Below are 22,503 nucleotides of genomic sequence, written 5' to 3' on the forward strand. Positions count from 1 at the left end.
GATAAAATTACTTATCTCCGGGATGAAAACACGATGTGTAGTTGTTATAGTGACTTGAATATTCCTAGTTCCTGTATATTGCAAGTATTGCTCGATTTAGCAGTTAAGCTGTCTATTGCATTCAAAATCAACGGGGAATACTTGTTTTGAATTAATTATAATGGCAGTACTCTGAGTTCATATGTTGAATTAATGTTATACGAACAGCTAGGGAGATGTTATCTATAAATTACGTATGAATCCGAATGTGATTGAATTCCCCCCCGGCCCGCCCCCACCCACAACACCCCAACACACACACACACACATTTACAAATCATATTTATAACGTTCAATGACTTATTTCGGCTAGAACACGTAGTAAAGAAAGGAAATTACATTTCAGGAAACTGTAAATGTCTCTCTTCTCTCCTTACTTTTGAATTTGTTATTTATTATACAGTCTCTCTCTCTCTCTCTCAGTTTTACTGTAGATTTTTAGTAACTTTGTGGTTACTTATCCTTAAGGTCGTTATTTATTATACAGTTTTTCTCTCTCTCTCTCTCTCTCTCTCTCTCTCTCTCTCTCTCTCTCTCTCTCTCTCTGCTTTACTGTAGTTTCCTAGCAACGTTGTGGTTACTTGTCCTTAAGACCGTTCGAGATTTGAATTCACCGTAATTATTATTTCAGGATCGTTGTTTTCTGAAGTGAGTAGTTGCCTTATAAATAGGACATCTAGTTAAAGGTCGTCAACAGTGACACAGCAAATGATGTCCTTGTGAGTCATTGAAAGTCATGGTTGGTTGACTCTCCGGCTAAGAGTCCCCCTTATAATATATCTCAATTGGTTTATTATACAGCTTTTTACAAGTGTATTCTGTTTATTTTTTTAAATCTTTGTTAATGATATTTCTTATGTGTTAAATTTTCTTTGATTTTTGTGCCGTTTCTAGAAGTTATCTTTAGTGGAAAGTCATATTATGGCCACAGAAATAATTCAGTGTGAATCTCTCGCCAGTAACGATGCAGGTTTTAAGGGTACCCTGAAAGGAGTCGTGATTTGATTTAAATATGTCTTCAAGATTCCTATTTTTTTTTCTCTCATTGTAAAACCAGGCCCCGTTATGATTAGTCTCCCTTCATTGTTCACATTATTGGCGTTCTTCTCAACCAGACAATATCATAAACTGTGGAAGAGTATCAATGTAGTTCCTTCATGTAGATAAGGGAGTGTTCGGCAGCATCTTCCTTTTCAAAGTGGGCAGAAGTTTCTTTGGAGGAGCAGCCAACATATCTATTGTCTACAGACGACTAGTTTAGGGAAATTATCATTAGTTAAATAATTTATGCTATTGAAAGTAGTATACTAAAATTTTAAGACTAATTCGCATTATTTGAGTGCTTGAATTTTATGGTTATCTAATTATTTTATATCTGTCTTTTCTCTGTTAGGTTGGCAGCTCTGGTTCCTCCTCATCACAACCACCGCCATTTTATGTATTGCCAAAAAGTGAATACCAGACTTCCTTTTCTTCATATCTACTGTATATTTGTATAATCACGTTTTTATGCCTATATAAATTGTTTTTACATTTTAAACTTATTTTATATTGTGAAATAGGGAAAAAAATTATTTTTTATAAAGTAATTAGGATAAAAAACCAATAGTTTTTCGTTTGAATTCAAATGTTTTTCACCAGTTACCCATCATATATTAGGCTGTCTGTTTTCTGTAAATACTTGCATTCAAAGAAAACGAGGTAAAACCTACAGGAACTGTCATTGTAATTATTAATCATTATAAGTTTCACGAATAATGAGTTATACTTTATATGCCAAAACGAAGCTGTTCAGATGCAAGGAAATTGCATTATAACCTTTTCTTGGTAATTTAATCCATACTGAAGAAAAAACTGGAACGAAAGTAAACCATTTCTGGAAAACTGAGTGTATTTTTGTATTTAAAATTCGTATGGAAGTAAGTCAATTCTGATTTGGAAAGGCGCGAATAAGCAAGTCATCCATTTTATTCACTCTCATACCAGAGTGGAATAGTTCCACATCTCTGTGAAATTGATTAAGCAGTGTGTTTTACTTAGTAACATCACTGGGATATCATATTTACGATTCTTTTATTTTTTGGTCACAAAGTGATATTGATCTCTTGGACTTGTGCTCTCTCTCTCCTCTCTCTCTCTCTCTCTCTCTCTCTCTCTCTCTCTCTCTCTCTCTCTAATGTTTAGGCGTGGTCTGTGTTTTAACCCTCGCAGTTTTCAGTTTAAAGGATCTAAAGTAGATAGTCATAACTATCTCATGTTTCCGTTATTTTTTTTAGGAAATAAAATCGTTTTTACTCGAACCAGCTTCAAGGGATTATGGGAATCAGCTAAACCAATATTTACTTGTTTTTGAAGGATCTCTCTACTGTAGATGGATTTGAATGTTAGCTTAGGATGCTCTTAAATTGATAAAAAAAAAACTAAGACTATTCTGAAACTGTTTTTGTTTCATAATGTAGTTTGTCGTGTATATGGAAATAAATAATTTCAGTATTTTTATCAGTTTCGTAACCATAGTGATTATGAAGTCATTTGAAACCACTTCTTAGTTGATATATTAAAAGTACCATAAGTTACTGACTGAAATATGGCGAAATGAATTTTCATTTATTTATAGAAAAAATTAATCAAATTATTTTACAAAGTGAACCTAATCAAAAGTGTTTTTTTGCCCAGCGTCTCCCTAAAAAAAAAAAAATCGTCTTTCAGTCCTGTGATATTTTGCTATCTTCGAAGCATACAACGTATTTTGATAGCATGAATTCAAACCATTGATATGGATCACACTTACGATATTTTATTATTTGTGAATGAAAAATGCGCTAAATAAGCAAAACCTGAAATATTTATAATAATTTTGCAATGTTTTCCATTACTAATATTAGACAAAGGATTGCTATACCTGTAGCATCTTTCGTAAGGTTTTACATAACTATACAACTGATTCGGCTTCTTGTTAATAGATGTCGCTTTCGCTATTCGTGACGTAAGATTCACTAGAAGTAGTACTGCTTTCATAAAGTCTCCTTTTTTGCTCTCAGCCAATCAGGTGCCGGTTTCGCTCTCATTGCTCGAGGAGAGGGACATGGGCGCTTGTGATTGGCCAGTCCTTTTTGCAGACATGTTGCCGGGAATTGAGACTGAAAAGATAGTTTGGAAGTGAATGTTGTTTGATGATTTAGTTTTATTGCAATTGTCTGTGCTGACGGAAGTCAAGAAGAGTTTGGAGTTTTTCTGATAAGGTAAATGAATGTCTGTGTTTAGTTATGCGTTATTTATTACAAGGCTTTGACAATTTACTGATCGTTATTTGTGCAGTGGCTAGCTGGTGACGTGTTATTTTTTTTTTATTTTATTTTTTACGGTGGGTCATTATTGTTTTATCTTATATTGGGGTGTTAAAACTTAGTCGAATTTTCGGTTTATTCGAATCTTTGTTTTGGGAACAAATCCTTGAACTTAGGGCGATTCTTCGAACTGAAATGGAAAATTGAGTGGCTTAGTTGATAAATGAAGGTTTGCTTGGATGTCGATTTCTCTCTCTCTCTCTCTCTCTCTCTCTCTCTCTCTCTCTCTCTCTCTCTCTCTCTCTCTCTCTCTCTCTCTCTCTCTCTCTCTCGTGGGGGGAAAATTTTGAAATCCTGGGAAAATCGGTATCCAGTGTTCTACGAAGCTATTACCCCATAGGTTTCATGAAAAAATACGGAAGACTTTTGTTGTAATTAGGAGAGGTTTGTTAGTTCTGGGAATAACGGAGAAAATTGGCTGTTGGACGCTATAGTTTGGTGGGCATTCGTGCTCTAGTTTATAAATATTTTTGCTTCATGAACATTTGAAGTTAACGTTTACCATTTAATCACTCCAGCAACGTCTAATTTGGCCTTGGTTTGTACAGTTTGATATTGAAGCTTCAACTTGTTAATTTCGAATTTTATTGGTGTGACGATATATTCCAATATCCCTTACCGGGCATTTAACAGCCAATCGGTTAGACAAGGGTTTTGAGTTAATATTGCCCTAATTGTTTTATTAATAGCAAGAAATGTCAGTGCTTCAGTTGAAAATTTAGAGGAAGCAAGCTGCGGTGTAATTTAGGCAGCAAGTTGCGGTGTAATTTAGGATATGAACATTTGTCTATAGTCTCCACAGTGTATTTTTTGTGATCAAATTTGTGGTGAGGCTGTTCCAGGCATTGACGTCAGATGACAAAATGAACTTTATTTGAGAAATACGGACAAATTAGTAATCCTAATCCTGACAAATTAATAATCTTAAGACGTAAATGGGGAAAACAATCCTGAAACGGGTGATAAGACTTCGAGTTGCGAGTTTCTTTTCGTGTTATATTAGTTATTGACCTATGGAACAGTTATTAGGATAAAGGACTTTAGTATTTTGTTGATGGGCAGTTATGATTGTTTGCAGCCTTGGTTAGTCCTCGCTTACTGAATTTTCTTGTATTTGACATCTATTTTAAGAATTCCCAGTGAAAAAAAAAATTTTTCCCCAAACAAAACCTTTGTATTTAAATGAAGAATTTTCACAACGTTACCCCTCCCCAATACTCGTCATTGCTACTAATACCTGGCAATGTCGGTATTGCATTGCATAAAACTAATTGGAAGGTAAATTTATAAGATCGCACAATGGTTGCACAGGACTCTCAATATTTTAACGAACATGAGCGACCCATATATAGGAAATATGTAAGTTAATAAACACAATCAAATTTTGAATATTAATTTGAAATACTTGTTCGCGTTCTAAGATCTGTTCAAACAAAAAGGATATCAACATAGTTCTACTTACAAACTTGCTTCACGCAAGATCACTTTTGATACTAATGTCACTTGAAGGATTTCTTTTCACACACCTAACTTGTTTAAAAAATTCTGGTTGTCAAAATGTTAAAGATGGAAACTTGGTTGACGCATAAGTAATTATCCAAGATATGCCATTTAAAGTGCTTTGGCGAGACCAGTTGGCTTACTGAAAGTCAGTTTCTTTGCTTAATTTTAAGATACAAGTAGGAGTCATCATTCAGAGCAAATTATCCATGCATTTATTTGTTCTATGTAGGAAGCGGTTAGCCATTGCTATAGCTTTAGAAAAACTAGCATTTTTCCTGTTTAGTTTGGCCATATTTTTTACATGTCGAAAATAGTCCAACCATTAATGTTATCTCTGTATTTGATGGGAAAGTGAATGTGAATTCGATAAATAGAATTCTATCACAAAGGATGCTCTACAGCAATGGATGAAAGTGAATGTGAATTGGATAAATATAATTTTATCACAAAGGATTCTCTACAGCAATGGATGGAAGTGAATGTGAATTGGATAAATAGAATTTTATCACAAAGGATTCTCTACAGCAATGGATGAAAATGAATGTGAATTGGATAATTAGAATTTTATCACAAAGGATTCTCTACAGCAATGGTTATTCGTATTCTTTCCCTCTGGGGCTTACTAGTTTCATTTGCAATGTTTTATGAATGTTGATCAACACAGATTGGCCAGATTTCAGAATATTGAAAATCTGATCTCTAGCAAGTCTAATCTAAAGTCCAAGAGCTATATAGTTTCCTAATGTATTTCAGATCCTGAATTAAAGATGTTGCTAAGTTTCTGAAGTATTGCTAGTTCGGCCTGTAACGTCCTAATTTTAGTCACGCTAGAATCATCAAACTTGTTTTTCGATGTTTTGCGGATTTGCATTGATTTAGCTTGACAGGACTTCGTTAGTTTGACAGGTGTTAAATTTGAGGTAATGGGGCACCTGTTAAACAGATGCTTTATAGTTAAGTCTTTCAAATTAAGAGCACCAAGTAAGGAAATATTCATATCGCCACGCGTGAATTACCAGTTAGATTAATATTCAAGTTTATTTCTGGACACTTCGGAGGTATGTTTTTTCAACTAATTGGGAAAAGTTGTGTAAAAATATCTTAGTAGTTTGAGTTAATAGAGGAAACTGTATAAATTTAAGAAAAAGCAGGGATTTCTGCCTCAGCTGAAAGTGTGGTTGTGAATGTTTCGAGGAGAACTGTAAGCAGTCAGTATTTAATGGCTCTTGACCTCTGTGCATCACAAAGGACTGGAGAATGTGTACATTTTTGTTTATCTCCAATTAGTTGGGCGATGCAAGGAAAGGGGTAAGTCTTAAGTGGAAGATAAAACGATATTTTAAGGATTCTGACGTTAGCCGGCCAAATTGGAGAGTAGGAAATGGAAAGGAAGTGCATCAGTAGGAGAAAATATTGTAACTGCCAGTCGTAGTAGTTCGTAGTGTTGCTGCACATAAAATCGTCGATCCTGAACCACATAACGTTGTTGGGCTTTGTCGAGCATTTGTCATTACAGTGATAAGTCCTGTTTTGTTACATCGCTGATCTCTACGAATTTGCTTAAGTACCTGAAGTCACCTCGAGTCATTACTTTGATCTTTAGTCAGCCCAGAAGGAAGTTTGCAATGTGGAATGCAAATAAGTTTTAACTTTGATTTAAAGTTTAGGATCGGGGTTAAGAGTAGAGAGGGGGAGGGAGGGATGTTTGTGGCCACTGGCTGCTGTTTTTGTATTGACATGAAACTGGTTACTTCTACTGGTGGTTCTGCTAATTTAAGTTCTTCTTGGGTTTTAGTTGGACCGGGTTGTGCCGGTACAGGTATTGGTGTCAGTCTTACTAGATTTTTCCTAGCTTTCCAACGTGCAGTGCTGGAATAGAGCACGGCGTCGTTTAAGCCTTTTACACAAGACCTGACCTTAAGGTGCCCAGGCGAACATAACCAAGGTTTCCCCCCAACCCTCCATACAGACCCCAGCACTGGAGCAGTAACTGACAAGTGTACAGAGGTAGAGGTTTTTTCCTCAGCGAGGTAGAGGTTTTTCCTCAGCGAGGTAGGAGGTTTTTTCCTCAGCGAGGAGAGGTTTTTCCTCAGCGAGGTAGTTTTTTTCCTCAGCGAGGTAGAGTTTTTTTCCTCAGCGAGGTAGAGGTTTTTCCTCAGCGAGGTAGAGGTTTTTTCCTCAGCGAGGTAGAGGTTTTTTCCTCAGCGAGGTAGAGGTTTTTCCTCAGCGAGGTAGAGGTTTTTTCCTCAGCGAGGTAGAGGTTTTTCCTAATGAGGCGCGAAGTCTCTTGAGAAGAATCCCAAGGCACTAAATATACCAAATGATCATAAAGTTTTGGCATTTGAAATCTGTTTGGAAAGATAATTTTGCAATGGCTGCAAACATTACTGATAGTGGACAGACCTAGAGATTTCTCATCACTAAGAGGCGAAGTATCGTCATCAGAGGAGAATGCAAAGGCAATCAATATACCAAACGATCAAGTTTTGGTATTTGATCTCAGCTTGGAAAAATTATTTGCCAAGTTTACTATGACTGCCAATATTGCATAGGTATTGTGGCCCTCTATTGTTGAAAAGTATTTTCCACCACAATTGCACGATCCTACATCCTGCTAACTAGAAGAGGTACGGAATTTTCTCTTTAAAGAGGTTTGACAGTTTCAGAGAGAATTTATTTTAGCACGTAAATTGCCAGGGACCTCAGCTGTCCCCCTTAAAATGGTGTTCTTGCTATCTGCCTAGTAAGTCTTGATTGTCATGTGGTCGTAGCAAGCTCCTTCACTGAAGGTAGTCGACCGTTAAATGTGACCTTAACACGTGAATTGGTAAATACTGTTTTGAAACTTGCTAGTCAGTAAAATGCAGGTGTAAACTGGCAGGAATCATTAAAATGGCTGTTTGGTGCTATCTAACTTCCGTTGTAATTATTTTCTTAATCCAGCTGCTGCTGCAGTTCCTACGATGTGGTACTTTGACATTAACTATGTATGGTAACATTGCATTCTATATCATAGAAATTACGGCTTTGAATAGGTACATTTTTAATTCTGTAATGAATATCTGTTGTAAAGTATCTTCTAGACTTCGATTTATCGGCAAGGATTTATCGTCAAGCATCTTTACGTTGAATCAGGTCTTTGAGTCAGTTTTTTTATGGATTCTGTGCTTGTGTTAGGCAAACTAAATTTCATGCCTAGTTTTCCTCAAATGTATTCATATCTTTGTAAGGACAGCAGACTGTGGATCGTAGTTTGACAGATTTCTAGTGCTGTTGTTTCTAAAGTTTCCAGCGATATGTTTTCAGTAGTTCTTGCTTGGGAAGTAAGAATACCCACACCAATAGCTCAGTAATTTTAGCTTCAAATATTTCACGGAGTGGCAAATAAATATCCGAGAGGTAAAACAGAAATTTAGATTAAAAATATGAAATGTATCTCAAGAATTTTCGAGTATCTTAAGAATTTTCGAGTTAAGATAAGACAGGTTGTTTAAATATAGAACCTGAAATGGTTTATCAAAACTTTCCCATATTCATTGTCACTTACCGATGTGCGGAAAATTGAACTGAAAAATCTTGCTCCAAAGAAGTGGAAAATAATTAACAGGTTCTTGGCTCTCAAGTGTGTGACAAAAGTAGCTCGGGTAATTTTCGATTAACAAATATCCTATTTCAACCATAATCATAGCTTACTTTAACATATGTAAAGATAAAACCTATGTTGGTTTGACAGCAAACTTTGTCGTTTCTCAGTATTTTGTCGACAGTAAATTTTTTTCTAGCCTGGTTTTTTCTGTGTTTTCCAGGCATGACGTTCAAGCAGCTTAACTACTTCAGGAAGTTACTTTTGATGTTGACTGATTGCTCAGCTGTGTCAAGCTGAAGAATGGCAACGGGATGACTACTTGATAAAGTGATAGAAGTAAGGGTTAACTGTGAAGGTTTAAGGGTTAACTGTGAAGGTTTAAGGGTTAACTGTGAAGGTTTAAGGGTTAACTGTGAAGGTTTAAGGGTTAACTGTGAAGGTTTAAGGGTTAACTGTGAAGGTTTAAGGGTTAACTGTGAAGGTTTAAGGGTTAACTGTGAAGGTTTGATAGCTTAAAGATAAGTGCTGTCCCAGGGACTTCACAAGATGCTATAGAGGGTTGAAAAGTCACATTTGTTACTTAAATGCATGGTTGTAAATTTCAGCATAGTAATAGGGTTATTTAAAGAAAGCTTGACAGAAGCCTTAAGCAGATGAGGATTGAGTTTATACTGGGTAGAGTACTTAATGATAGTTAATTTGTTAAAGAAAAAATGGACAGATAGCAAATGCAATAGTATCCATTTTCGTGTTAAAACTAGATAGGTTAATCTTCTTTGAAGTGCGATAGCCCTTAGGTACATTATATTATATATTAATCATGGTCTTATCTCTGTATTGGAAGAGGCTAATCCATAGTAACTTGCTGCAAAGCATGTGAAATTTAAATGAGTAGACCTGTTTATAATACGAGATTACTATTAATACGAGATTACTATTAAATGACTTAAGGTAATACTTGGTGCATAAAATGCAGACTTTTTAAAATATTAATTACTTTTGAACTCGAGTGACAGTCATTTAAACTTAAAATTTCAGAAATGCGAAGAATGAGAGAAAGTTTAGCTAATATAGCTTTTTTCTTTTGCAGGTGGAAGAGCTCTACTTTGTAGCAAGATGTGATTAAATTAAAGATTCCTAGTCCAGGATCAAATGACAGATTATACAATCGGAATCTGTTCGAGGCAGAGAGAGATGGCACTTAGGTCTGGTCAACGGTGAAGCATGCATTTGGAAGTTACACTGAGTATGCACTTCAGTATTTTGCTGTATACGTATGGCATTTAGTAAAGATCTAGATAATAGAAGGCTTATAGAAATTACCTAATTGGTTTTGGCACCTTTAATAGCTCTTTATTATCAATTAAATTTTTGGTTCTGCAAATATCCAGTTATATGCTTTTAGTTGGGTATTTATATTTATATTAGTATGCGGGTATTAACCAATGACTGCTTCATTCAGCTATTATCAAGAGCTTCGCAAGCAGATAGGAAATTATAGTAAGTTGCGTAAGAGAGACACTCAGAATTGAGGTTAAGGCCAAGCTCTGAAACCTATGAGGTCATTCAGCACAAAGGGAACTTGACAGTAAGGTGGTCTGATAGTTGTAACAGGACGAAAACCTCGCAGCCTACACTAGTAAACCATTTTTAAGAGGGTGGAAAGTCAGATGGAAAAGAACAGTTGAATGGTGGTACAGTTAAGAAATGAGAGGGTTGCAGCGAGGGGCCGAAGGGACGCTGCAAAAACCCTAAAATAAAACCTACAGTAAGTTGCACGAGGGGAAGCTCTGTATATTATATGCATAAAAAAAAAGCATGCTTTTTTGAGTTAGGGTGAACTGGACGTTGACATACTTTGGTTAAAGAAGTCAGTTTAAACGTAGTTACTAAATACATAGTATACTTCATTTAATATACTTTGGTGAATGAAGTCAGTTTAAATGTGGATAATACAGGTACTAAATGTAGGTGTACTTCATTTAATATACTGTGGTTAATGAAGTCAGTTTATAGGTGTTAAATAATAGCTATAATTCATAAGCAATGAAGTCAGTTTATAGGTGTTAAATAATAGCTATAATTCATAAGCTATGAAACCCTGAGATGCATCAGTCAGTTTATACTAAATATGGGTATACTTTATAATTCAGCTATCAACACTCAAGAGGTGATTGCTTTTAACTATTTTCGCCTATTTTCAGTTTCTCTCTCATCCCTGCATCGTAATCGCTGGCGACAGCAATTTGTAAGCAGCAAGCAACGATTGAACAGCGGCCTACCTGTGTTTGGATTCAGCACAAGATTGAAACCGGGCCCCGGCCCCATTCTGTAGTGAACTTGAAAGACTAATTCAAACAACGCATTAAGATTCGACCTAAAAGAATCGTGGTAAGATTTAAGTTTTCAAGTGGAGGTTTTGCTTTTTCAAGGGGGGGTCTGGGTTTTTTAATTGCCCAACAGATTTTAAGGTTTCCAACAGAATTTATGGTGTTTTGTACTTTGCTGCTACTATAATCAAACCGAGATGAGTAAACTGGTAAATTACTGTAATTTCAGGTAGACGTTAATTTGCTTGTTTAACCCTTCGGTTGTAAGGCGTTAACTTTGTCAGTCAAGGTTAATGGATTATTCATATTTTTGGAAATATTACACATCGTATGCTTTTGTCAGCGATACTAATTGAATGTTTCGCTTAATTTTCAAACTATATCTTTTTATCTCCAGTATCTATTCCAGTGAGAGACACCCATCCTTGGTGAGGATGAAGTGAGAAAGAGGTGTGAGCAAGATTCGCCTGAAGGAGAGTAGAATGAAGTGACTTGCAGCATTTGAAGAGCGAGAACTTACGACAGCAGGACGCAGATAGAAAAACTAATGAAAGAACGTGCCGAGAACACTTGACAGAAGAAGAAGCAAGCAGTATTTTTAAGAAACCGGGAATGAAAACTTGCAGTAAGGAGTAAAGACCCCACTTCAGCTTGGAAGTGACAGGCGATATCAACGAACAATTTATTTAAACTTTTATTCTGAATAAAAGCTGAAGCGATTAAGTATATAATATCATTAAAAGAATAAAAAAGCTGTAGAATATTGAATAGTGGTAATTAACACCACGTTTAATTTTATTCCTTGTACATAATTTCTGAAACAACTTCTATAAAAGCGTCCTTAAGTTTTAAATCATTTCGTTGTCCACTTCACGGATGATATACAGTTTATTTTAATGACTCTTGTAGTCTGCACCCGACTTTGTCTCGTACGGACCGGAATCCATTCATTTTTCTTTCCTCAGTCTCCAACCTTTCTTCGTACAAGTCATTCTTCGTACAAGTCATTCTGGAAATAATATTACATTAAAACTAGCACGCTATAAATGAAAATCTCAATATCTATTTTTTCAATTGTTATATTTTAAATGAAAATCTCAATATCTATTTTCAATTGTTATATTTTACTGTAAGTCTGGAGTTCTGAAACTAGAAGCACTTAAATCAAGAGCCCTGATTGAAAAATTAATGAGCACTTAATGCATTAATTTTAAACGTCTTAACTGACAATATTGTCATGAAGTGAAAGTGAAATTTACATGATAAATGCATGATTCAATATACTCTCGAAATACTTTTAAAGGGGACCTAAAACCTTACAACACATGAAATATATGAAAAACATTATGAAATTTAACCCATAAGTTTTGTTCAAGTAAACTCATATACAAAATTTCATAAGCTCATATACAACAAACTCCAAGTTTACGTAGAACATGAAATAAATGGAATAACTTCGAAATATTTATAAAACAAATTCCAAGTTTATGTAGAACATGAAATAAATGGAATAGACTTTATAAAAGCTTATTATCTTAAAGCTTCACATATGAGACTTGAATTGGAGTGTTGAACAAAACTTCTTAAATTCCATAAGTTTAATACGTGAAATGAATAAATTGAATGAATTTAACAATATTTATTACGAGCGCTTACTAATATCTTAAGCTTCGTAAAATATTAATATTTATTACGAGCGCTTACTAATAATATCTTAAGCTTCGTAAAATAGATAAACTTTAAAACGAATAAATTGAAGGCAACAGAGACTAAATCACTAAAATCGCAAATTCACAAATTTCCCTATCATTTATGGTTTATTATGCTATTCATTTACCACTGATTCAACTATGTAATACACTATCATTTGTGGTTTAATCTACATTCATTACCCAATAGTGGCGAAAACATACCTTGCTAGTTCTTCACGTTGAAACCAGTCAAATTTTCTAACACGGTTAGATGGCCTTGCGTTTCCTCCATTGAGAAACCGTACAGCCCTCTATTATCAAAGTTGTCCTCCAGCTAGTTCTCTCCTCCAGCTAGTTCTCTCCTCCAGCTAGTTCTCTCCTCCAGCTAGTTCTCTCCTCCAGCTAGTTCTCTCCTCCAGCTAGTTCTCTCCTCCAGCTAGTTCTCTCCTCCAGCTAGTTGAGATGAAATCTGAAAAATGAATCATGGTAAAAACTTCATAGGCCAAAAAACTTGAATATGATCTGGCAGCTTTCGTTTATCTAAAATACCTCAAAATCAAAGTTTTTTTTTTTTGGAAGAGGAGCTAGTGAAAATATTCAAACTTTACTCGATATTTACAGAGAAAAAAATCTGGTTGCTGAATTAATTGTTTTTGTTAGGCCTATAATTGAACGAAGCATTGTGTAGTGACTGTATTAAAATTATATGCGCTTAGCATCCCTGCACACCAGTTATAATACAGTTTTAATAATCCTTGCATATTTATTCTGCTTCTGCTAGGCATCCTTGCACACCAGTTATAATACTATTTCAATAATCCTTATATATTTATAATTCTGCTTTTGACAGGCATCCCTGCACACCTGATATAATACTATTTCAATAGTCCTTATATGTTTATTATTCTGCTTTTGTCAGGCATCCCTGCACACCAGTTATAATACTATTTCAATAATCCCTACATATCTATAATCCTGCTTTTGCTATTAATCCCTGCACACCAGTTATAATACTATTTTGATAATCCCTACATATTTATAATTCTGCTCGTACTAGGCATCCCCCCCACACAGGTTACAAGACTATTTTAATAATCCCTACATATTTAAAATTCTGCTTTAAAGTACTCTTCAGCCTTTTAACTTTCCGTGTGTTATCTAGAATTTTAATGTAATACTTCAAAATAACTTTTACAATCAGTAATACTCACACTCAGGTAAGGGAGTTTTATATTAATTTCCAAATAATCTACAGCTACAATATTAATGACACTAAATCCTTGGCTGAACTCCTAAAACTATTGGGTTACTAATGGTATAAATTGTCAAAATTATTAACCACAAAATATATAACTGGAAAGATATACTTAACTATTTAATCCTTTCAGTCATTCCAATTTTGATGTTCATGAGGAACTGTAATTTAATAAGATATTACAAGTAAATAATAAAAACACAAAAACCCTTACAGCATTTGTCGAATTTAAAAAAAGCAAAATTTTTGCCGATTTTGGCATAACTACCTTTACTTCATGTAGCAGGGAATCCTTCAGGGACACCCACTCGTCAGGAACCCTTCTTCAGGGACACCCACTCGTCAGGAACCCTTCTTCAGGGACACCCACTCGTCATGAACCCTTCTTCAGGAACACCCATTCGTCAGGAACACTTCTTCAGGGACACCCACTCGTCAGGAACCCTCCTTCTTCAGGGATGCCCACTCGTCAGGAATGTTTCAGGGACACCACTCCAGGTGTTCACTCTTTCAAGGGCAACTCTAAAGGAATCCTTCAGGGGCAAAAATTTCCAGGAATCCTTCAGGGATGAAAATTTTCAGGAAGCCCTCAGGGATGAAAATTTTCAGGAAGCCTTCAGGGATGAAAATTTTCAGGAATCCTTCAGGGGCAAAAATTTTCAGGAATCCTTTCAGGGATGAAAGTTTTCAGGAATCCTTCAGGGACAAGACTTTCCTGCGAAGTAAAAATTACGGTAATCACCACCACGAATAATACATGTCCAATTAAATACTGTATTTAAAAACTTGCTTGTTCAGTTTGATATTCCTTGCTTGCTGGAAAAGGTACTGAATGTACTGAGCCACTAAGCTATTGAAGCCAACAAGAATATAGAATTTACAAACTAACAGTCCTGTATATTACTGATCCATTCAAGCAAACTAAATTCAACGTTTATATTTAATATAGAGTAAATACTACCAGGAATATTTTACGTTCAGTTAAATATTGTAATTGAAAACTTTGTTCAATAATTCTAGCTTGACCATGGTACTAAATTAGTGATAATTCTGCATATTTATTATCCACTGAAGATAAGTTATCAAAAATGAGCTTCTTCGAACTGAATAACAACGTCTAGTTCTAAGGTACTCTGAAAAATCAACCTACCTTCAGATAATCCAAGTTAGTCTCACCGTTCCTCCTGTGCATCCAAATATTTCTAACACTTGAGAATTTCAGTACAAATTTCATTCCAGGATACTGTACACCACACTTGTAAGATCCTTTTCAATCTTATAGCTCTTACAGTGTCAGTCCTATATATAGCTCTTCCAGTATCAATCCTATATATAGCTCTTCCAGTGTCAATCCTATATATAGTTCTTCCAGTGTCAATCCTATATATAGCTCTTCCAGTGCCAATCCTATATATAGCTCTTCCAGTGTCAATCCTATAGCTCTTCCAGTGGTTCTAACCAGTTTGTAACATCTCATCAGCCTGGAAAAAAAGATATAAGTAAATAAATCAAGATATACGTAATTCTACCGACCCAAGTAAGCTTGTCAGCCTGACAAAATTAAGAGATACAGAAGTAACCGTGATAATTCTCAACTATTCCTTGACAACAAATTTCCCACCTTAAACCACAGACAAACCCCACATTTTTAATTTATTGTACTTCGCGTGTTTTGAACGTTTCTGACATTCTGTAGCAAATTAATTTAAAATAATGGACCATCTTAATATCCTTCAATTATGTAGGCCAGAATCCGCTTTTCATAAATGAACGCTTTCAGAATCCGCTTTTCAAAAACGAACGCTTTCAGAATCCACTTTTCAAAAACGAACGCTTTCAGAATCCGCTTTTCAAAAACGAACGCTTTCAGAATCCGCTTTTCAAAAACAAACGCTTTCAGAATCCGCTTTTCAAAAATGAACACTTTCAGAATCCGCTTTTCAAAAATGAACACTTTCAGAATCCACTTTTCAAAAATGAACACTTTCAGAATTCGCTTTTCAAAAATGAACATTTTCAGAATTCGCTTTTCAAAAACGAACACTTTCAGAATCCGCTTTTCAAAAATGAACACTTTCAGAATCAGCTTTTCAAAAATGAACACTTTCAGAATCCGCTTTCCATAAATGAACACTTTCAGAATCCACCTTTCAAAAATGAACACTTTCAGAATCCGCCTTTCAAAAATGAACACTTTCAGAATCTGCCTTTCAAAAATGAACACTTTCAGAATCCGCCTTTCAAAAATGAACACTTTCAGAATCCGCCTTTCAAAAATGAACCCTTTCAGAATCTGCCTTTCAAAAATGAACACTTTCAGAATCCGCTTTTCAAAAGTGAACACTTTCAGAATCCGCTTTCCATAAATGAACACTTTCAGAATCCGCTTTCCATAAATGAACACTTTCAGAATCCGCTTTCCATAAATGACACTTTCAGAATTTGCTTTCCAAAATGAACACTTTCAGAATCCATTTCCATAAATGAACACTTTCAGAATCCGCTTTCCATAAATGAACACTTTCAGAATCTGCTTTCCATAAATGAACACTTTCAGAATCTGCTTTCCATAAATGAACACTTTCAGAATCTGCTTTCCATAAATGAACACTTTCAGAATCGCTTTCCATAAATGAACACTCAGAACCTTTCCATAAATGAACACTTTCAGAATCGCTTTCCATAAATGAACACTTTCAGAATCCGCTTTCCATAAATGAACACTTGCAGAATCCACTTTCCTTAAATGAACACTTTCAGAATCCCCTTTCCATAAATGAACACTTTCAGAATCCGCTTTCCATAAATGAACACTTTCAGAATCTGTTTTTCAAAAATGAACACTCTCAGAATCCATTTTTCATAAACACTTTCAGGATCCGCTTTTCAAACGAACACTTTCAGAATCGGCTCTTCATAAATGAACACTTTCAGAATCTGCTCTTCATAAATGAAAATTTTCAGAATCCATTTTTCAAAAATGAACACTTTCAGAATCCATTTTTCAGAAATGAACACTTTCAGAATTCGCTTTTCAAAAATGAACACTTTCAGAATTTGCTTTTCAAAAATGAACACTTTCAGAATTTGCTTTTCAAAAATGAACACTTAGCACTTTTCAAAAATGAAAACTTACAGAACCCACATTTTACAAATGAACACTAAGAACCCACTTTTAAAAAATGAACTCTTTCAGAAGCCATTTTCAAAAATGAACACTTTCAGAACCCACTTTTAAAAAATTAACTTTCAGAACCCACTTTTCAAAAATAAACACTTTCAGAATCCACTCTTAAAATTAACACTTACATAATCCACTTTTCAAAAATGAACACTTTCAAAAATGAACACTTTCAGAACCCACTTTTCAAAACTGACCAATTCCAGAATCAACTTTTAAAAAAGGAACACTTTTAGAACCCACTATTCAAAAATGAACATTTTCAGAACCCGGTTTCTAAAAATGAACACTTTCAGAAGCCACTTTTCAAAAATTAATTTCAGAACCCACTTTTCAAAAATTAATTTCAGAACCCACTTTTCAAAAATTAATTTCAGAACCCACTTTTCAAAAATTAATTTCAGAACCCACTTTTCAAAAATTAATTTCAGAGCCCACTTCAGAATGAACACTTTCAGAATTGGCTTGTCAAAATTGAACACTTTCAGAATTGGCTTGTCAAAATTGAACACTTTCAGAATTGGCTTGTCAAAATTGAACACTTTCAGAATTGGCTTGTCAAAATTGAACACTTTCAGAATTGGCTTGTCAAAATTGAACACTTTCAGATTGGCTTGTCAAAATTGAACACTTTCAGAATTGGCTTGTCAAAATTGAACACTTTCAGAATTGGCTTGTCAAAATTGAACACTTTCAGAATCTGCTCGTCAAAAATTGAACACTTTCAGAACCACTCGTCAAAATGAACATTTTTCAGAATTGAACCCACTTGTCAAAAACGAACACTTTCAGAATTGGCTTGTCAAAAACGAACACTTTCAGAACCCACTTTCCAAAAATGAACACCTTCAGAACCCACTTTCCAAAACCGAACAACGTTCACCAACCAGCAAGTTATTCAGCTCAGGCAAGTCATACTGGGTATAAAACATTGGCAAAGATGTTTTTAAATATTCTGCGAATTTGGTTCTCAAGTCTTCGTATCCTGTGCTACGTTATAAAATGCGAACTTTGATTCTAAAGCTCCTACCTTAGAATAGGTGAATCTAACAGTTGCTAAGATTCACATACTTGGCAACGGAACAAGAACGAATTTTACGGACGAGAACCAAGGCATAAGTCCATACTTCCTAATCTTAATCATCAAAATGGAGTCAGCCACAAATCTTGTTACAAACTACACAAAATACTTTGGGATTCACAGTCACTGGTGTACCTCATGGCTTCGGGAAATTTGGCTTACTTAATAGAAACCCCTTCAGATTTCAAGAGTTTTCCACTTTATACCATAAATCTAACCTAAACGCTTTGCAATAACACACTGCTACGTTAAGAACTCAATTTGCATCAACGTAAACCAACAATGCAACACAGTCTTAAACAACTAAATTATTAAATCTCAAATTTAGAATTTCACTTACCCTGCAAACGTCTTCATTCATGGAGAACTATGGACCAAAATGGCTCCTTCACCACTTATTTTGAGAGGCTAAAGAAAAGGAGGACCTGAAAAGCATGAAGTTACACATTAGTAGACTCTAAAGTCTAAGCTTTGGTGTCCTTGAGAGAGAGTTGGCGCCATCTACATTCAGCTTTAACAACTGCTGCTGTTGAAGCAAGAGCAATATTTTCTTTTGGGATGTATATTCTTAAATATGATTATCAGTCTTATAGTCGTGCTAAACACTACAGTATAAATTTTATTCTCTGATAATTCCTTAGAGCGTCTCTTTCTTTGGATTCTTAAGTATTTAAGTTGTTTTGTCAATTCTAATCCATTTAGACGTTTAGTCTCTTTGGATATGAACTGAATTTCTCACGAAAAATACCGCGCCAGTGTCATTTCATACCTCATGTTTGAACATTATTCTACCATGACTTGCCTTTATTAATGTACCCTCCTGGGGGCTAAGGGGTGGGGAGGGGAGAGGAGGAGGGGTGCTCTCCTTGCAATAATCATGATACTAACCCAAATCTTTTTATCAACTTGCCAACAAGTTTCGTACAGTTTCTGAAGTATATAATAGACTCTCGTCAACATGTTGAGCTTTTGATGCCTAAAAATATATTGTTAAATTGTTGCTAATTTATTAAGCGTGCTTCTCCATTATACAAATGGAAGTACATTTTCTTAGTACATTATATACAGAAAGTGTTGGCAAGAAAAGATAGGATGTATGAATTATTTCGCAAGAGGAATATTAGTTATTCACTAAAGCGTGAATTTTGTAAATGTGGTGGAACTGTGGTATTTGTAGGAGCTTAAGCTTTGCATAAATGGAGCTTTAAGAATGCACAAATATTATTTTGTTCATGTTGTTGATATACGACAACAGGAACAATTTTGGAGGTTCCTTTAGTAACCATAAGTATAAATATTAACATTAATGAAGTATTTCTTGGCGGAACTTCACTTTAAATAAAGTTGTTTCTTTCTCTTTCATATGATTAAGAATACAGATATATTTAAGTTTAGTTAAATAAAAAAAAAAGAAATTTGTAATTGCCATTAAACGTAACTTGTTTCCAGAAATAAATTACATTATAAAGGCTACTGGTTCGGCCTGAAAAGCCACTAACCCACATCGCCGTAGGTAAACAACATATTCCTGGCAGCAAACAGCCTTCATAACCAGTAATTCAGGAAAGAAAAACCTGAAAATAATTTCTCAGACGAACTCCATAACCATATTATGTCTTAATCATGACGAACTGATATAAAATCAGTGACGATCCATCACAATTCAACAGAAGTTCCTCGAATGAAAAAATCTAAAAATCTACATCACCAACAATTGAAAGAATAAAACTGAATGGCCTGGAAGAATTGAGACCCCAAATAAACAGAATATCCCCGGAGGGGGAGTTAGCCTCCATCCTCCCTAATAGGAATAAAATAAATAAATAAAAAAAAAGAATGACTAGCAGTCTCAGTTGGCTCCACGAACAGAGTCCGTCCATTGATTCTTGCATGGATGTATATTCCCCCACAATTAGCGTTCCAGAACTACATCCGGGTACCCAGCTGCCGCTTGGCAAATCCCATTATCTTACAACAGATCCTCCGCACTCGTTCCAGTTCGGCATCTGGAGTCAGAACTTGCGTCCGGGTTGTTGCAGGGGAGGGGGCGTTGGATTGTGGGGGTGGGGGGGTGGTGTGGTGTTGTGGGGGAGAGTGTGGAGCAAGTAGGTTAGATCTAACTGCCTTTGTGTGGAGGAGAATAGGGGAGTGTGGGGTGGAGTGTGAGGCTGAAGTGTGAAGGAGCATATGGGAGTGTGGGGTGGAGTGTGGGGATGTGTGGAGGAGTGTAGGGGAGTGTGGAGGAGTATAGGGGAGTGTGGGGTAGTGTGAAGTGGAGTTTGGGGGAGTGTGGAGGAGTACAGAGTGTGGGATGGAGTGTGGGGGAGTGTGGAGGGTATAGGGGGAGTATGGGGTGGAGTGCTGGGGAGTGTGGAGGAGTATAGGAGAGTGTGGGGTGGAGTGTGGAGGAGTATAGGGAATGCGGGAGTGGAGTGTGGGGGGGAAGTGTGGAGGAGTACAGGGGAGTATGGAGGGGTATAGGGGAGTGTGGGGTAGTGTGGAGTGGATTGTGGGGGAGTGTGGAGGAGCATAAGGGAGTGTGGGATGGAGTGTGGGGGAGTATGGAGGAGTACAGGGGGTGTCGGGTGGAGTGTGGGGGAGTGTGGAGTATAGGGGAGTGTGGAGCTGTGTTGGGAGGAGTGTGAGAGATGTATAGGGAAGTGTGGGGTAGTGTGGGGCCGGAGTGTGGGAGTAGTCGTGCTGTAGTTCGCGATACTGTTGATGATTTGTATACAGTAATATGATTTTTTGTGTGAGTAATAACAACTATCACATGAAGGCGAAATGTACAAAGTGAACATTATGTACAATCAAACAATTACTCTCATATGTATGTGTACAAAATGACTCTTTACATAAAGATATATACTAAAACAAAGATTTCTCTTGTTTACGTCGAAGAGAGATTTATTTTCACACAAAGACATAAAAACAAATCCTTTTCATTCCCTGAATTCCTCGGTAAACTTGTTCCTGAACAATAACCTTTGTAACCTTCTGTTCTACGAATGAACAAGGTCAAAAAGATTACATGACCTCGTTCATTCGTAGCATCACCTATCAGTCACTCTGACAATTCTCTGCTGTAGTTTTTTTAAAAGCTGGTGTCAAAGAATTTTTTTAGATGATGTTACATAACCTGGCTTCTGATTGGCCGATAGAATGAAGAAGTAGAGAGTAAATACAATCTTTATACACGTTGAGATACTGTATTGTGATGAATAACTAATAATGTCATCATAGCGTCATTATCACGTATAATTTCGCAAAGATGGAGGTAATTAGATTAACAATTTCACTCTCCGTGAACGAAAACTAAACAAATTGAAAATTTATGTACATAAACATTTGAACAACGAAGCTCTATTTCTTTAAGCATGATTTTGCTTCAATGTCGGCTTCAAATATTTACTGCTAGCAATAATAAAGAGAAAGAGAGAGAGAGAGAGAGAGAGAGAGAGAGAGAGAGAGAGAGAGAGAGAGAGAGAGAGAGAGAGAGAGAGAAAGAGAAATATGTCCATATTTCATCATTTGTCTTCATTGCATTTTAAGCTATTTATAATTATATTATCAAACAATTTCTGCGTTGATGATTTTATTCTTTTAATTCCTTCATCCTTCACTTAATACGTTTCATATAAACCTTGTTTATAAATCACTTCATTTGTCCATGTTTGGCTAATTCCGTCAATATTCAAAACCGCAAGTCATTTCATATCTGATGTAATTAATTTTGTTTTCAACGTTTTATTTCTATATTCTTGCATTCCCACAATTTGATATTTGATTAATGTTTCGTATCGTTTGCAATTCTGTTCGATTTTCCTGTCATTTCTCTTCATTTGCAAAACTTTTTTTTTTTTTGCTCATTCTGTTCACCTCGTAATTAAATTTCCTTTGGATATTATAATGCATATTTACTCTCACACAAACATGTATATATATACAGTATATATATATATATATATATATATATATATATATATATATATATATATATATATATATATATATATATATATATGTGTGTGTGTGTGTGTGTGTGTTCAAAGAATCATTTCGTCTACACCACTGCCATGGAGAGAGAGAGAGAGAGAGAGAGAGAGAGAGAGAGGGGGAAGAAAGATGACCATAATTAAACTCACCATATTTTTTTTCAACCACTCATAATTCAATGGAATGCATGTTACACCTTCTCCCGCTCGCGATACGTGACTATACAAAACCCTCACTTAAGGCAATATATCCCACGACAAGGAAAGCCTTTCCCATTATATTGGAACAATGCCCCTGAACAACTTAACCACCTCCCCTCCTCCAACCCCCAACCCCCATACGTGCATATTTGCATAAATTCCAAGTTAATGCATGCACCTAATAAATGCTAAATTCACGTTCATTTGTGTGATGCATTACTTGAATTAAGGGGTATATATATACCTGCGCCCTCTCTTCATAATTCATGCGAAAGCTCGGTATAAATTTTCCCT

General features: G+C 35.6%; 2 long non-coding RNA genes across 2 annotated transcripts; one reads left to right on the forward strand and one right to left on the reverse strand.

Annotated features, from left to right (window-relative positions):
• The first annotated feature begins 3,093 nt into the window (after positions 1 to 3,093).
• Positions 3,094 to 10,860, forward strand: LOC136854761 (uncharacterized). Its single transcript, XR_010857784.1, has 4 exons — positions 3,094 to 3,281; positions 8,696 to 8,811; positions 9,566 to 9,721; positions 10,680 to 10,860. It is a non-coding gene; the product is annotated as an uncharacterized lncRNA (long non-coding RNA).
• An 838-nt stretch (positions 10,861 to 11,698) lies between these two features.
• LOC136854762 (uncharacterized) lies at positions 11,699 to 15,210 on the reverse strand. The gene is made up of 4 exons (XR_010857786.1): positions 14,902 to 15,210; positions 14,020 to 14,466; positions 12,719 to 12,965; positions 11,699 to 11,798 (listed from the first exon to the last, which is right to left on the reverse strand). It is a non-coding gene; the product is annotated as an uncharacterized lncRNA (long non-coding RNA).
• Between the last annotated feature and the right edge of the window lie 7,293 nt (positions 15,211 to 22,503).

The sequence above is a fragment of the Macrobrachium rosenbergii genome, chromosome 30, assembly GCF_040412425.1.
Source record: "Macrobrachium rosenbergii isolate ZJJX-2024 chromosome 30, ASM4041242v1, whole genome shotgun sequence".
NCBI lineage: Eukaryota > Metazoa > Arthropoda > Malacostraca > Decapoda > Palaemonidae > Macrobrachium > Macrobrachium rosenbergii.